Raw genomic sequence first — 13912 nt, 5'->3', positions numbered from 1 at the left:
CAGCTATGTTAGCATAATATAAACAAGCTAACTTTTTTCCCACTCGATAAAAGTTAACGTGAGTGTTCTCGGTGGTCGGGAACAAATGTAATCGCATGGCAGGATGCTGTAAAAGGACCAAACTTCAGCCAGGAGAACAACTGAGATAATCCATCCACAATACGAGGTGAGTCATTCATATACTGCTGCATGGGCTGGGCTGTAGTTACATCCTAAGGTTTTAAAAACTGAGCTTAAATAAATGATTAGCGGTAATAAAAGCCGAGGGAGGTCAACAGTGATCACTGACTGTTTTAGGAGCTTTTTGAGATTAAATAGAAGAAAATACAAAACATTAAACATGTTAACAACACAAAAGCCATATTAAACGCAGACTACTTTAGGCCCGGAAGTAGGATTCGTCACGTCATCACTTAACGACCGGATAGTGTAGCTGATAACTTCTCATAAGATCTCAGAGTATGATCTCAGGGTAAGACCTGAAGCTACAGATTGCACCCACAACCCACCGATTCCCATTGTGCTGTCTTTCATATAGAGCCCACAATCTCTGGTGAGAGAGCTGTCAGTGGTTGAGTTGCATTAAGGATAATATAGGTAGATTAAAATATGCATCGTTATTCTGATTCTTGCCACTAGACCGTCAGTTCATCTGCTGAATCCAGTCACGTTGCTTGTCTGCATATGATTGGCTTGGATAATTAGCTGTGAGCAAAGCTACCCCGGCTACGGCCCAAGATGCATTTACTAGTTAACAAAGAGACAGAAGGATGGGGAACGAGTCCAATATGGCCTCCCGGTGACATGGCTGACCAGGTGTTAGACACATTGTACGCTGCCTCTGGGCTTGCTTCGTCTGCTTTCTCCTCACGGCCCATTAGGTCCATTCCAGGAGATGAAGCATAATGCAATACCCCGGGCAGCGCTCGTAAAGCACACACACACACACACATACATAAATACACACGTGCGCTATGACATCTGTACGTGAACGTTCCCTGGCAGAGCGGTCTGAGCCAAAGACAGCAGGTGTGTAGCTGCTCAAATCTGCTCTGTGAAGACACCAGGTGCCAATCTGTCATCATTATACAGACACCCAATCACATGAAACAATGTTGTGACATTATGGAGACAAACGGAGAGAAATGGAGGGAGTCTAGAAGAGGGAGAGGGTGAGGAGAGGTGTTTCCCAGCCGTGCCAATTTACGGATCTCCCTCCAAGATGCAGAGAATTTGGCTCCCTCTTTTCTTCCTTTCATTTTTTTATGATTGCAGCTCTTTTTTTGTCATTTTTTCTCCTGCACTTGGACGTATGCTAAGCAGCACATATGTGTTTTTGTTTACCAAACAGCTCGACTCATAACTCATCTGCACAGGTGGTGATCTCTGCTGGTTGTGTGTGAGACAGAGGGAAATTAGCAGAAATCGAGTAACTTGTCTTTATCTTGGATGTCTCTGCTTTGTCAAGTAGCATCCAGTGAAGCCTCTTCCTATTTGCAGTGACAGCATATGGCATCTAAGGAGTGATGCACACATGCACACAGGTTTTGATTTCTTATGCTGCTCATCGTGCTGATTGCCAGAAGAATTTTCTTTAAATAGCCGATAGTCAGTCCCACTCTCTCCATCTCTCTGTCCTCATCCTTTCTTCGCTCCCTCATCCCCTCCCTCTGCTTCCTCCATGTCCCTCTCTGTAAAATATGAGCACAGCAGCCTTATAAATCTGGACTGGAGATAATGAGAGTCGATCCCCTCAGTCCAGTGGGCCACCAGCCAGGCTTGGTGCCAGTGACATCATCCTTGGGGAAGGCGGGTAGATTGATGAGCGCAGTGACACTGTGCCATTGGTTCTAAGGCAGACACACAGTCATGTATTCACGTATACACACACACACACACACACACACACACACACACACACACACACACACACACACCTCTTTATCAAGTCTTTACACATGAGAAAGTATGCAGCATGTCTGGTTTTCTCTTGTGGAGGAACACAAGCGAGTTGTCTGTAACTTTATATTATTGTAGCCGTGATACATTAAAAGCTTGTTTCTACAGACAGTAGAGACATTAAATCCAAACAGAGCGCAGCTGTGTCATTACACTCACCTTTACTTGTCCTGATGGTCGTCATATCGCTGGAGTTTGATACCTTACAGCATAAAACACATTGGGATGGCTGGCATCAAACCTGGCTTAGAGTGGCTCAAAGGCTCCGTTTCATTTACATACTGATTGTTTGATTTAAATATCCGCTGTAGTGCTGTACAGAGGCAACATGAGAAAAATACCAGTGTCCAAATAGTTATAGTCAAATACCATGTGGTACCATGACAGGTAGATCTTGCTGTATGAGAAACACCAAGTGACAATGTAGCTAAAGTGCAACTGATTTATTTTGAAGTTCCTAAAATTAAAAATCAAATTTAATTGGTCTTTGCTGATTTTTCATGATGATGTCAAACTGTGTTTGTTCTTGGACTTATTGTGGTTTAGAGATGATGCTGATTGATGAAACTCCAGCAGGTTTACAAGAAACTGTCGATTAATCACGTTCCACACGACGTTTTCACCGCAGGCTAAAGATGAAAAGTCACCAGCAGCGTCGCTGAGGGGGACATGGCCAGGTTCCACTCCAAAGCGTGCGAGGCTGCGCTGAGCGTTTCTGCCTGACGAGGCTCTGAGGCAAACTTTGATGCTGTTTATTTGCAGATTGTGCAACATTTTTTGGACATAGCTCTGAGTGACGTTGCAGATGGTGAAGTGAAGACAGACTGACGATGCATGAGGATTCAACAGTATCTTAGAATTTGGTTAATGCGTTACAAATAAGCTAGTTTGCATTTCAAATTAGGTAATTTAGAAAAAGTCGTGTTTCTTTTCTCTAAAATCCAGCTGTTGAAACTTTTCCGTCTCACAGGATGACTGTATCCTGCTGTGTGGTTAATATTTGTGGTTCCATTTGAAAGAGCCAAGAAATATTGGAGGCATTACTGTGAAATAACGCTTGGACTGCTTGTTCTCAAGTGTGCCCATTACTTTGGTCTAAGTTGCTAAAACACACTTGCTGTATGTCAGTGGCGGCTCCTGAAAAAAATCTCAGGGGGGGCAATTTTTATGATATCGACTAAAATGACCCATTTAATGAGTACATCAAACAACACAATTTTAATTTAAATTTAAAATGAACAACCATATTCTGGCCATTTGTATAGATTTGTAAAAATGAACAACCATATTCTGGCCATTTGTATAGATTTGTAAAAATGAACATGAACAGATTTTTTTTTTTTTTTTGAATGAATGAAAAATAACTATTGAAAACAACAACTGTAAACTGATTGGGGGGGTGGGCTAAATGCGTCCCCGCATTGCTAGCTCAAAAGCACCACAAAACTTAATACAATCGATGATTTTAGATAAAATATGACGGTTTTTATCTACCTCTTCGTTGTGCCTTCTTAAAGCAATCCGATGTCCATCATCTAGCTGCGCCGCTATGCTAGTTTTCCCTAGCACAGCTAGCTTTACACTGTTGTCCATATGAACTCGTGAGCTTTCATGTTTCTTGATTCGTTCGGAGAGGTGCTTTAAGTCGGTTTGTCCAGATTGTGTCCACGTCAAATCACACTTGTCACTTTTGAACAGTATGCACGGGAAACAAAAAAGTGCATTAGCTGTTCCACAGCCTGTCAGCCACGACTTGCGCTGGAACCAACTCCGACAAAAAGTCCTGTTGTATGCTTTTGACTTCTCCTTCGTTGCCTGGGTTAGTTGAATTTCGGGCTTGTCAGGTCCCAACTCTTTAACTTGCAGTTTTTCTGCCATTGTCCTTCTGGCAAAAGGGTAGGTTAGAAGCGATCTAACCGAATTTGGGGGAGGCTGTGCCTCAACCGTTAACAATACCGCTGCCATCGTCTCTCTCTGACCTTATAGCTCACTTAGGCTACTGACTGAGGTAAAATTCTAGAACAGCAAATCTTCGCGCGTTTTCTGCAGGGGCGCAATTTTAAGCGCCCCCAAACCATTTAATTCAGCGACGCTGATAGGTCAAATATTTATTATTTTCCCCTGGCAACCATTTAATGATAGGCTATTTCGCTGCATATCAAGGGCGCTTTGACGAGCGCCCCAGAAGAAGAAAAACACCGTTTGTTGGTTGAACTTTAATGAGTCAGCTGGTGAAAATGTTAAAATACGCCTGGCTGTATATGGGCACACACATAGTAAAACTATCATTGATGAATTTTTTAAAAATATATATTTTTACTCCTCCACATTTGGGGGGGCGGAGCCCGAGCGCCCCCTATGGGCCAGCCGCCACTGCTGTATGTCCTGTTCAGTGCTAAACTACGACACTAAATATCAGGATTAAATCATCATCACTGTGAACGTGTTGATGACCTGGAACGTATAATAAAAGCCACGCAGACAGCTAGCATGCGCTCAAACTCCAATGGAGACACTTTAGTCGGTAAATTAATGGCACACAGCCAACCTACTGTACATCCTCAGTATCCCCTGAGATCTGTGTTCACCCAGCCTGAGTATGTTCTGCAAAAAGCTTGCATTTTAACGAGTTCCTTTTGTCTAGAGTTGGGTCTGAGTTTTCTCTAACAGCTGACAGATTCTGCCTGTGCTTGCAGACGAGCTTCCAATTCGAACCAAATTACCGACTTCAATCAAGACTCATTTTCAGGATGCAAACGGAACGATTTGCTCAGCTCTGTCTCGTTTCCTAATTGAAAATTATTGAAACAAGGAAAACTCCACGGAAAACAAACACAGCAATATTTTTCTGTAGTTTCGGAGACGAATAAAGACACGCCTGCAGATAACCGGTACGCAGTATTCCCCCAGCTCTCTCCCCGTCTCCCATTTTTGTCTTTTCTGGTGTCTTGTTTGCTTTGAATCTACAAAACAAAAATGTCTAAAGGAATAAGAGTAACAGACAGTAGCTTGAGTACCGCCATCACTGACCTGGCCGATTACTTTCATGCTCGACAGACTCTTTTCTGCTTCTTCGTCTGCTGATACTGAGCACAATGCTGCGCACACGTTGGGGGCAATGAGCTGCAACAGAGCATGACAGTGATTACATTTATTGATTTATAACAATAACAGTCATAAGACATCAGTGGCTGATTTTCCACACACCATCCTTCCCACTTGCTCTTAAAGCTTTCTCTGTGGGAAAATGTCTTTCACATTCGGAGAGGTTTTAAAATGATGAGTCACTAAATCACACACAAAACAAACAGCGATGCTGTTTAGGTTCAGCATCAGTTCAGTTTTATTTACATCACTTCAGAAAGTTCATTTTTTTGTTATTTACATTGAGTCGCCTGATTCTGATGTGCTAGCACGCTCAGAAGTAAGCCTCTCGTGGCCGTGGGACATGCACATGTTAAATATTTAGTGCCAAATATTCTCTGAACTTCCTCTGTTGTTGGTTTAATCTGTAAATACAAGAACCGTTAGCTAGATGTATAAAAGGCTGCGTACATGGGATGTAAAGGTGGGGGGTGAACGAGAGATTTGGCAGGTGGGGGAACCCCAAGGTGTGTGTGTGCAGGCTGTGATCAGCTGACCTGTGCTGTTACTCTAATATTTCCTGCTATTTTGGATTCAGCCAAATAACCAAGCTAAAACATTAGCTGATGCTTTGTGAGCTGATTTCCAGCCATCCATATAAAAGCTAGAATTCAGGGAGTCTAACCACCATCATCTGCATGAGTATAAATCGATGTCAGCTACCTGTGATGTAACATTGACCATGAAAAGCACAGCCTTCTCTCTGCAAACTAGCCAGTGGAATCTGCACAAACTGCCTACAAGACTGTCATGCAGCCTCTGAATAGTAGTTTTGTAATATTTTCCACAAATATAATTCAGCCACGCATGTAGATCTGATTAAAATCAATGACGTTACCTTGGTGAGCTGTCCTTACCTGTCCCGCCTTTAGGTGTCATTAAAGTGCACGCAACCAGTTTGTGTGCTTCCTGATATTTTTGAGCTTTTTGAAAAATTTCTGAAAAGCATTTCACACGATGCACCTGAGCTGCACATGTCCATGCCATCAGCTGGAAGCAATGCCAGCACACAAAAATGAACTCAATCCAGAGTGATGTGCATCACCCGCCGATCAGATTTAATTGTTCGTTAAGTGAAGGCACCAGAACTCTCCGCTGGTCCACTTTTACCCAGCGGGGATTTCTGACGAGTGGACCGTGTTCCTTTCGAAACAGACTGACTTTAATTCTTTGTTAAAATGAAAAAAGAATCATTTTCTGCCTTTCCTCCGCCTACTGTAAAATCCACAAAAGTTTATCTCTATCTTCTGCTGCTTTTTAAGCTTTCCCTGTTGGTGCAGTGAAAGATGGCTGCAGATTCCCAGCAGTGTTTCTCAGATTTATTTTTAATTTCTGCAGATTTTTGTGGGTAAAATTAAAACTTAATTGACTCCAGCATTTCATTTTCTTGGTTCACGACTGTCGTAATACACAGATGTGCAGATATAACATTTGGTTCTCCGTGATTTATACTGATTCTGCCTGAAAGGACTCGAGATTGCAGGTATTTCGGTGATATGACCCATCAGGTCTCCGTCGCCCTCAAATTGGCTGAAAAACACCAAATGTCTGCTCATTTTCCACAACGAGCAGACATTTTCAGTTTGGAGCTAAACAAAATTTAAGAAGAGTTTAAAGGACGTGATGATGAATGAGCTGGGAGGACATAGTGAGCAAAGAGGACAAAGCGAAGGGAAAGTTAAGTAAGTGATGTGCCATTTATGGCTACACCCCCCTCCATCAGCAGGTGTCAATATGACCATGTACGAGGCCCGGCCGTCCTGATAGATGCTTTAGTAAGACAGAGGGCTGCTGGGGCGTGAAGGAGGCCATCAATATCCTCTCTGCATGACTCTCACTGTCTGCGTCTGTCTGCACAGCTCGCTCACTCTCTTTGGCCTTCCATCATTTTCCATCTTTCCTACCTCACTTGTCCTTCTCTTTCACACGCGTCTTCCTTTCTTTCCCTGCCATCATCCACACTTGAGCACAGTTTAGAGGCAGCAAATCACTCAAATAAAGTCTCACCCTTATACTTCAATCCTCTCCTGCTCCCTAAAATATTTATCTCCCTATTCCTTTCGTCTGCCTTCGCCTCCTGAGACTTCAGAGAAACCAAGTATAAATCTGACCCGGGACCCTGGGGGGTTGATAGAAAAACGATGGGTTTTAGCTTCGGTTTTTTCAAACCAACCTTCTCTTGCCTACATGCACCAAATCCATCCCTCCTACCCTCCCACCTCCGTGTGTCTGGCGTGTGCATCTTATCGGCACAGTCAGGCTGTTATGTGTGAGGCTCAGGGACTAACATGGGAAACAAACTGCAAAATGAAATGTTGCTTCTAATGTGCAAACACTCATTGTGACAACACGGTGTGTCCACCCACCCACACACTCACTGCACTACAGCATGCATGCTTGCATATGATACGTATGCAGGATACACATCCATGTTACAAACTGTACACTCACAGCATATATGTAAAGATTAAAGGCCCTGCAGACTCGCACTCATTTACATAAAATCTGATGCACTCAGCAAACTTCAACTAAACCTTAGCTTAACACCCTCGGGGCGGGTCGTTTGGTCAGTCAGGTTAAACATGTTTATGTCCTGTTAATATGAGCTTGTCAATCAGAACCTCATTTGCAAGTATTGAAAACTGAAGTAACCCAATGGTTTGATGGTTAATTATGTAGTCGCATTAGGGAAAAATGTGGTTGAAGACTGCAGCACAACTAAAATTACTGCGACCGTGTGCAATGACCGTGCAATCTCATTACCTTTGAAATTGTTGCTTGGAAGACGGAGATCAGGTCTGCAACCACTTGCAGGCAGTTGCCACCTTCAGAATGACTTTGGTGTGTGAAGACAGTATCAGTCTGCAGTCAGTCTGCAGTCAGTCTGCTGTCAGTCTGCTGTCAGTCTGCTGTCAGTTGGCAGTCAGTCTGCTGTCAGTCTGCTGTCAGTCTGCTGTCAGTTGGCAGTCAGTCGGCAGTCAGTCTGCTGTCAGTCTGCTGTCAGTTGGCAGTCAGTCTGCTGTCAGTCTGCTGTCAGTCTGCTGTCAGTTGGCAGTCAGTCTGCAGTCAGTCTGCAGTCAGTCTGCTGTCAGTCTGCTGTCAGTTGGCAGTCAGTCTGCTGTCAGTCTGCTGTCAGTCTGCTGTCAGTTGGCAGTCAGTCTGCAGTCAGTCTGCTGTCAGTCTGCTGTCAGTCTGCTGTCAGTTGGCAGTCAGTCTGCAGTCAGTCTGCTGTCAGTTGGCAGTCAGTCTGCAGTCAGTCTGCAGTCAGTCTGCAGTCAGTCTGCTGTCAGTCTGCTGTCAGTTGGCAGTCAGTGGGGTCAAATGGCAGAAACTGATGAAATGACAAAAGTGCAAATCTTTTGCTGTTGACATCCACAGAAATTCACTTTAAATAGGTCACACTGCTTCTTTACATTCAGCACACTCATATGTTTGAAATAAAAATTAATGTATTCTTCCACAAATAGTGATGTAATTGCTGCAGGGCAGTTATTTAACTGCAAAACACGTACAACTGACATGTTGTTACCTTGTTTTTTTTTAGTCGTTGTTGAGTCGAGTTTCTTATTGCAAAGCAGCATTTAGACAGCAATTACTTGCTCTTTGGCCAGTCTGGTGGTGATTACAGTGCACCTTCAGCCTCTGGGTGAAGAGTTTGGCCACAACAACTTTTTACAATCGGTCATCACCATCATCAAAGAAATTACTGCAATCATTAAGCAAACACCAATTTTCCCAAAATGCGAGGAGGTTGCTGTCCCCTTTTAACTCTGATTAGTCTTCACTCTAAAGCCTTTGCTGCATGTCATCACCCTCCGCTCTGTCCCTGACTTCCTGTTTGTCTCTGCTGCAGGTGTTCACTGTGCTTAAAATGTCTAAATTCAACACTGGATTCAGATTTACACCAAATGTGCTGCAGGCTCAAGACAAAAACGGACAGAAGCTGCAAATCAGTGACAGTCAGGGAGAATTTTTTATGATGTCGCTGTCAGTTATCCACCCATTGACACGATGAAAGCGTGAGTGTGACAGAGGAAGGAGAATGGCTTCCTTATCCCAGTGGAGGTCTGCTGTACTCCACTGGTCCCCAGTCACTGTTACCTAACAATCTAGAGACCCCTGTGAAGACTTCCACAGGAGGAGGTGATTGTGACTCATAAACATATACATACAGGAATAACTGTCAGCGAGACCATGTACCGGATATTAGTCTTGTATTCGTTGTACAGAAATAAACATGAAAAAATCAGAAATTGGTGGAGCGGAGGTTTGGATTTCTCATTGCAGGGAGATGTGCTTGCCTCGAGCATCGGCGGCCTCATAGCACCACATGTACCCACGGAGATCTGCCGAAAAGACAAGCGATGCATCCTGACATGTGACAGTTTTTTACTCGCCACAGAATGACAGCGTTTGCCTATAACTGAAGGTCGTGCTTGGATCCCTGCATGTCTGCCACACTGAACCATCCACTGCTTCTTCACAGCACAGCCACAGGAGAGGACTCAAAGCTTTAAAGCTTCTTTTTTAGCCATTTGTTCCGACGCACCTTGTTTTGAAAGTCGCACACCAGTAAAGCTGCTCGTAGCGCTCTGACAGCATTCTTCATCCACAAACACTGACGGCAGGCCTGATTTCAAACTGTTTGATGTCAGACACCTGCTGTTTTCCTTCTAAGGAGGGAAAATTAAGAGTGTTCTTGAAAATGAGCTCCTCATTATTGCACAATGTTGAGGTTCTGATTCCTTGTCTGTTCTTATAAAGTGACATTTACTGCGTCTATTTTTTTTTCTTCTATTTGCTTCTATGTCACTAAAAACAAACTTTCAAATCACCAGCCAGTTTCATGTCTTTGACATAATGAAGCAAACCTGGCAACCATCAGAGCTCACATATGAAGGGTGGCTGAGCTCTGGAGGAGCGGGACTCGAAGTGGAGCTGCTGCTCCTGCACATTCAAAAGGAGCAAATTGAGGTACATTATTGCCTGTGTACACAAGTATCAACCCATTAAAGTATGATCAGCACTTCCTTTATGCCTACTTATAACCTTTTTCATGTAGATCGCATAATTTAAGTAGCATAGCATGTGGAAGTCCAGTGTAATTAGCCCCTGCAGACACAGACAGAGCTTAGTGAGAGGCCTTCAGTCTCACGCTCTCCTCTGAGAAGTGCTAGATCAGCTCCAGGGGGGAGGCTGCTGTGTGCAGGGGGCTGAAGATGGCTCGTGCCATTCAAGGAAAAAGTAAACTGAAAGTGGTAACCGAATACACAGATGAGAGTACAAGCTGAGCACGTGGGACGTGGTCTATCTTTAGCCTGTCAGTGCAGTTCTGCGGGTTCATCTGTATGATCTGTACATTTCTGTGCACTTCCCTTTTATTGACAGCCGATTGACTCTGCCCCCAATAAACAAGCCTTTATTTGGCTTGTGTCTCACAATCAGTGCGCGGCCCAACTCAGAGCAAACAAGCAGAGCTTATAGGCTGTTCCTTCCAGTAAATCCCGAGTCATTGATAAAACACGCCAACTCCAATATGCTTTTCTTTACCCTCACACCTGTGCTGCACAGTTTTCATGCCCCATCTCACCTTCCTTTATATAACTGAGTGTTTTCTCAGAAACACAGCGTTCGTATTAAAAAAGAAAACTAGCTAATTAGCACCTGTATCTCTCACACATCACATGATTGGGAGAAACGGAGAGAAGGCAGGGAGTGAGGGGAAAAGAGAGATCAGCCACCGGGGAAGGTGTGAGCAAGCTGCGCTGATATGGAAATGAAGTGTTTAATTATGGATGAATACATTATCAGATCAAGGCTAAGGATTTGCTCTTCGTGTATGTTGTGTTTGGCGATATCGTGGGACACCGCAGACCCCTGTGAATAACAGCGAGTTGGTTTACTCCAGAGCAGCGAGGAGTCTGCATTCAAGCCCAGACTGGCGCACTGAAATACGCTCACGTGTCTCCGGGTATAGATGATGATACATGGCTGGTTATTTAGCTACATTTGGAGTTGTTCTTGAAATGTGACGACGATCATGGCCTGTAAAGTGCTGCAGTTATGTCATCTTCCTCTGTAGCTTTTATTTCCTCCTCACATGGTTGAGTGTGCAGTTTGGGCTTTGGCTTCTCAGCATCTTTGGTGATACAGTGGAAAAACTCTCACTTTGTTTGTGGTTTCACTTCCACACAGAGCCATAAGATGAATGCTTTTTGCTGGTGTGTTTTTTTGTATTGTTTTCGCGATGCACAGTTACTTTTCACACCCAGTATTATATTTGGATGGATGCTGGCCTTTGTCCCAGCCCGACACAAAGTTAGTTAGAGCTTAGTGATGATTTGTTCTTCAGGTTTTAAAATGAATGCGACTCGGGAGTCAGTTAAATATATTTAAGGATAAAATGAATCGATAGCAAAAGTCCCAAATCCCCAAAAGTTGATTCTGTTCATCTGGACGTTGTGTTTTCTTCAGTCTCAGCTGACTGCAGGTTTACCCAAACTTATAATCAGTACATTTGCATAATGACTGAAAGCAGCACCACAGAAGGAACAAAGGGCTGGGAGGTCAGTTCCTTAATCTTAATTATGCAAATTCTCATGACTATTGATCAACAACCACTGATCAATGGCCATGAGTAGCATTCACAGAGAGTTGGGGAATGGCTGCAAGCACAGCATGTAAGATGGCGAAAGATGTACCCTTAGGCCCCCTCCTCGATTCAGAGATGGTCTTTCCCTTTTCACGTAGAAGAAGAAGAAGTCCCTTTGGATGAGTGACGAAACGTTTCGTTACTGAAAACATCCAAATGAACAGAATCAACTTTTGGGGATTTACTTACCTGGATGATTGAGCACAAGACACAAAGTCCGATAATTTATCTTTTTATATTCTCACACCACCGACTTTTTGCAAAAAGGAAGTTTTACATGTCAGGACATAATGAAAGGAACGCGATGTAAAATTAGGTACATAAAGCCTCAGATAAATAAAAAGACATTATTAATTTACCCAAAGCTAAGCCACGATTGGGTAGAACCACCTTTGGCATTTTTACTGTGACTGGATTTAACACCAATCAATAGCAGGGATAGCTCAGTAGGTAGAGTGGTGGCCCCATGATCGGAAGGTCGGGGGTTCGACTCCACTGAACAGCTACCCTGAGGTACCCCTGAGCAAGGTACCGTCCCTACACACTGCTCCCCGGGCGCTGCACTGGCGGCTGCCCACTGCTTCACTGGGTGAATGGGTTAAATGCAGAGGAACTATTTCCCTATGGGGACTAACACGCACACTTTACACTTCATGTGCTTTTTCCATATTGAACGTAGTTGGAAGCTCATTCATCAAACGTATGGGTCTGCAGGCCGGCCGGCACCCTGTGGCGGGCGTCACGTGGCCCGTAGGATGTAAGCTGAGTGTCACGGCCATCGTCCACGTTTTAACCCAACGTAGCTCTGAGTCTTATTCTTGTACCTGAGAAGCAGAGCCATGATCATTTCTCTTGATGCTATGCTGGCAGCTACTTCACACATCTAATTGGAAAGCAAATAAGAATTACCCAAGAACAGTTCCATACTGTAAAAACTGCCTGACCTTGATCAATACGGGCCCCACACAGGGAAATTCAAGAGCATTTTAAATTTAAACAGGCAGGACAAACTAATAGAGCCAATTGCTTTGACTCTGTGGAATTACACTGTAGGGAGTGGGGAGTAAAAAAGGCTAATTAAACCAGTAAATTCTCTCTGGGCTTCTGCTGTCCGCCACTTCGCTGGGAGCCCTGCACTGACTGTGACTGGTTTAACCCCACAGACCCCAAACACTACTGACAGCGCAGGGACTTGTGCACGCTGGAGTTCTCTCTGCGTTTGGCTTTTTGAGCTACACTTATGCATAAACGAAGAGACATACTGGCTTTACAGGGAAGGTGTTGTGAAAGAGTAAATAAAATTTTAGCACAGCCAATTGCCGCCACGGTGCTCAGACAAGAAGCTATGGGCAGTTTTGTGACTGTGTTACAACCAGACTGACAGCAACAACAAACCTTTAAAGAGAGCACTGCTCTGTGTAAGCCTCTTCACCTGTGAGACAGCTCATGTGGGAACAACGAGGCAGAAAGGCAGTCGCGCTTTAGTGCTTTGAGCATTTGGGGGCAATTTTAATTTGAGTGTGTATGTAAGGATTTGAACCAGCCTCACCGATTACTACAAAATAAGACGAGTCATGGAAGGTTGCTGATCGTCTAATTAAGCCCCTAATTAGTGGAGAGTAGATGACAAAGCACTTCAGCAAAATAAAATTTCAAAAACAAAAAGCATGCATGGCCAATTTTGGCCACTTTTAGAGAAAAGAGAGAGACACGCAGTGACACAGCACAGCTGTTTTGAATCCAGGGCCTGAGGACACAACATTTTCATCATCATTCTGCTTGTTAAGCCCACTGTCTGCCTCTGCAAAGCAACATATTTGCTAATCTGGGCCATTTAAAATAATCCCGCTGCACTCCTGGAAGCTGCCAACACTTTCCTGGCTCATAGGAAGGATTGATCGATAACTTTAACGCCCTTAAACTGAGTTTTGGGATTCACGCACTTGTAGTACTGTGTGTTTGGGTGATGATTAGTTTGCATGACCTGCATGTGTCATTTAGGTTTAGCCTGAAATGCATGGTGCATATTAACCCTTATACCCTCTTCTTTCAAATAATTATAGCAATGAATCGTCATGATTTCATGTTGTTTCAGGGTTTCATTTAATGCTGTGTATGTGTTTGCAGTTTTGTCACATGACACTGATGAATTATGAT

General features: G+C 43.8%; 1 protein-coding gene across 1 annotated transcript in view; it reads left to right on the top strand.

The window, feature by feature from the left end:
* Positions 1 to 13912, top strand: part of dlgap2a (discs, large (Drosophila) homolog-associated protein 2a) — a 194883-nt gene that overhangs the window by 91958 nt on the left and 89013 nt on the right. The gene's annotated exons all lie outside the window — the stretch shown is intronic.

Source organism: Maylandia zebra, linkage group LG19, assembly GCF_041146795.1.
Source record: "Maylandia zebra isolate NMK-2024a linkage group LG19, Mzebra_GT3a, whole genome shotgun sequence".
Classification (NCBI taxonomy): domain Eukaryota; kingdom Metazoa; phylum Chordata; class Actinopteri; order Cichliformes; family Cichlidae; genus Maylandia; species Maylandia zebra.
The sequence above is the reverse complement of the archived record's forward strand: the minus strand, read 5'-3'. Positions and strand labels throughout refer to the sequence as shown.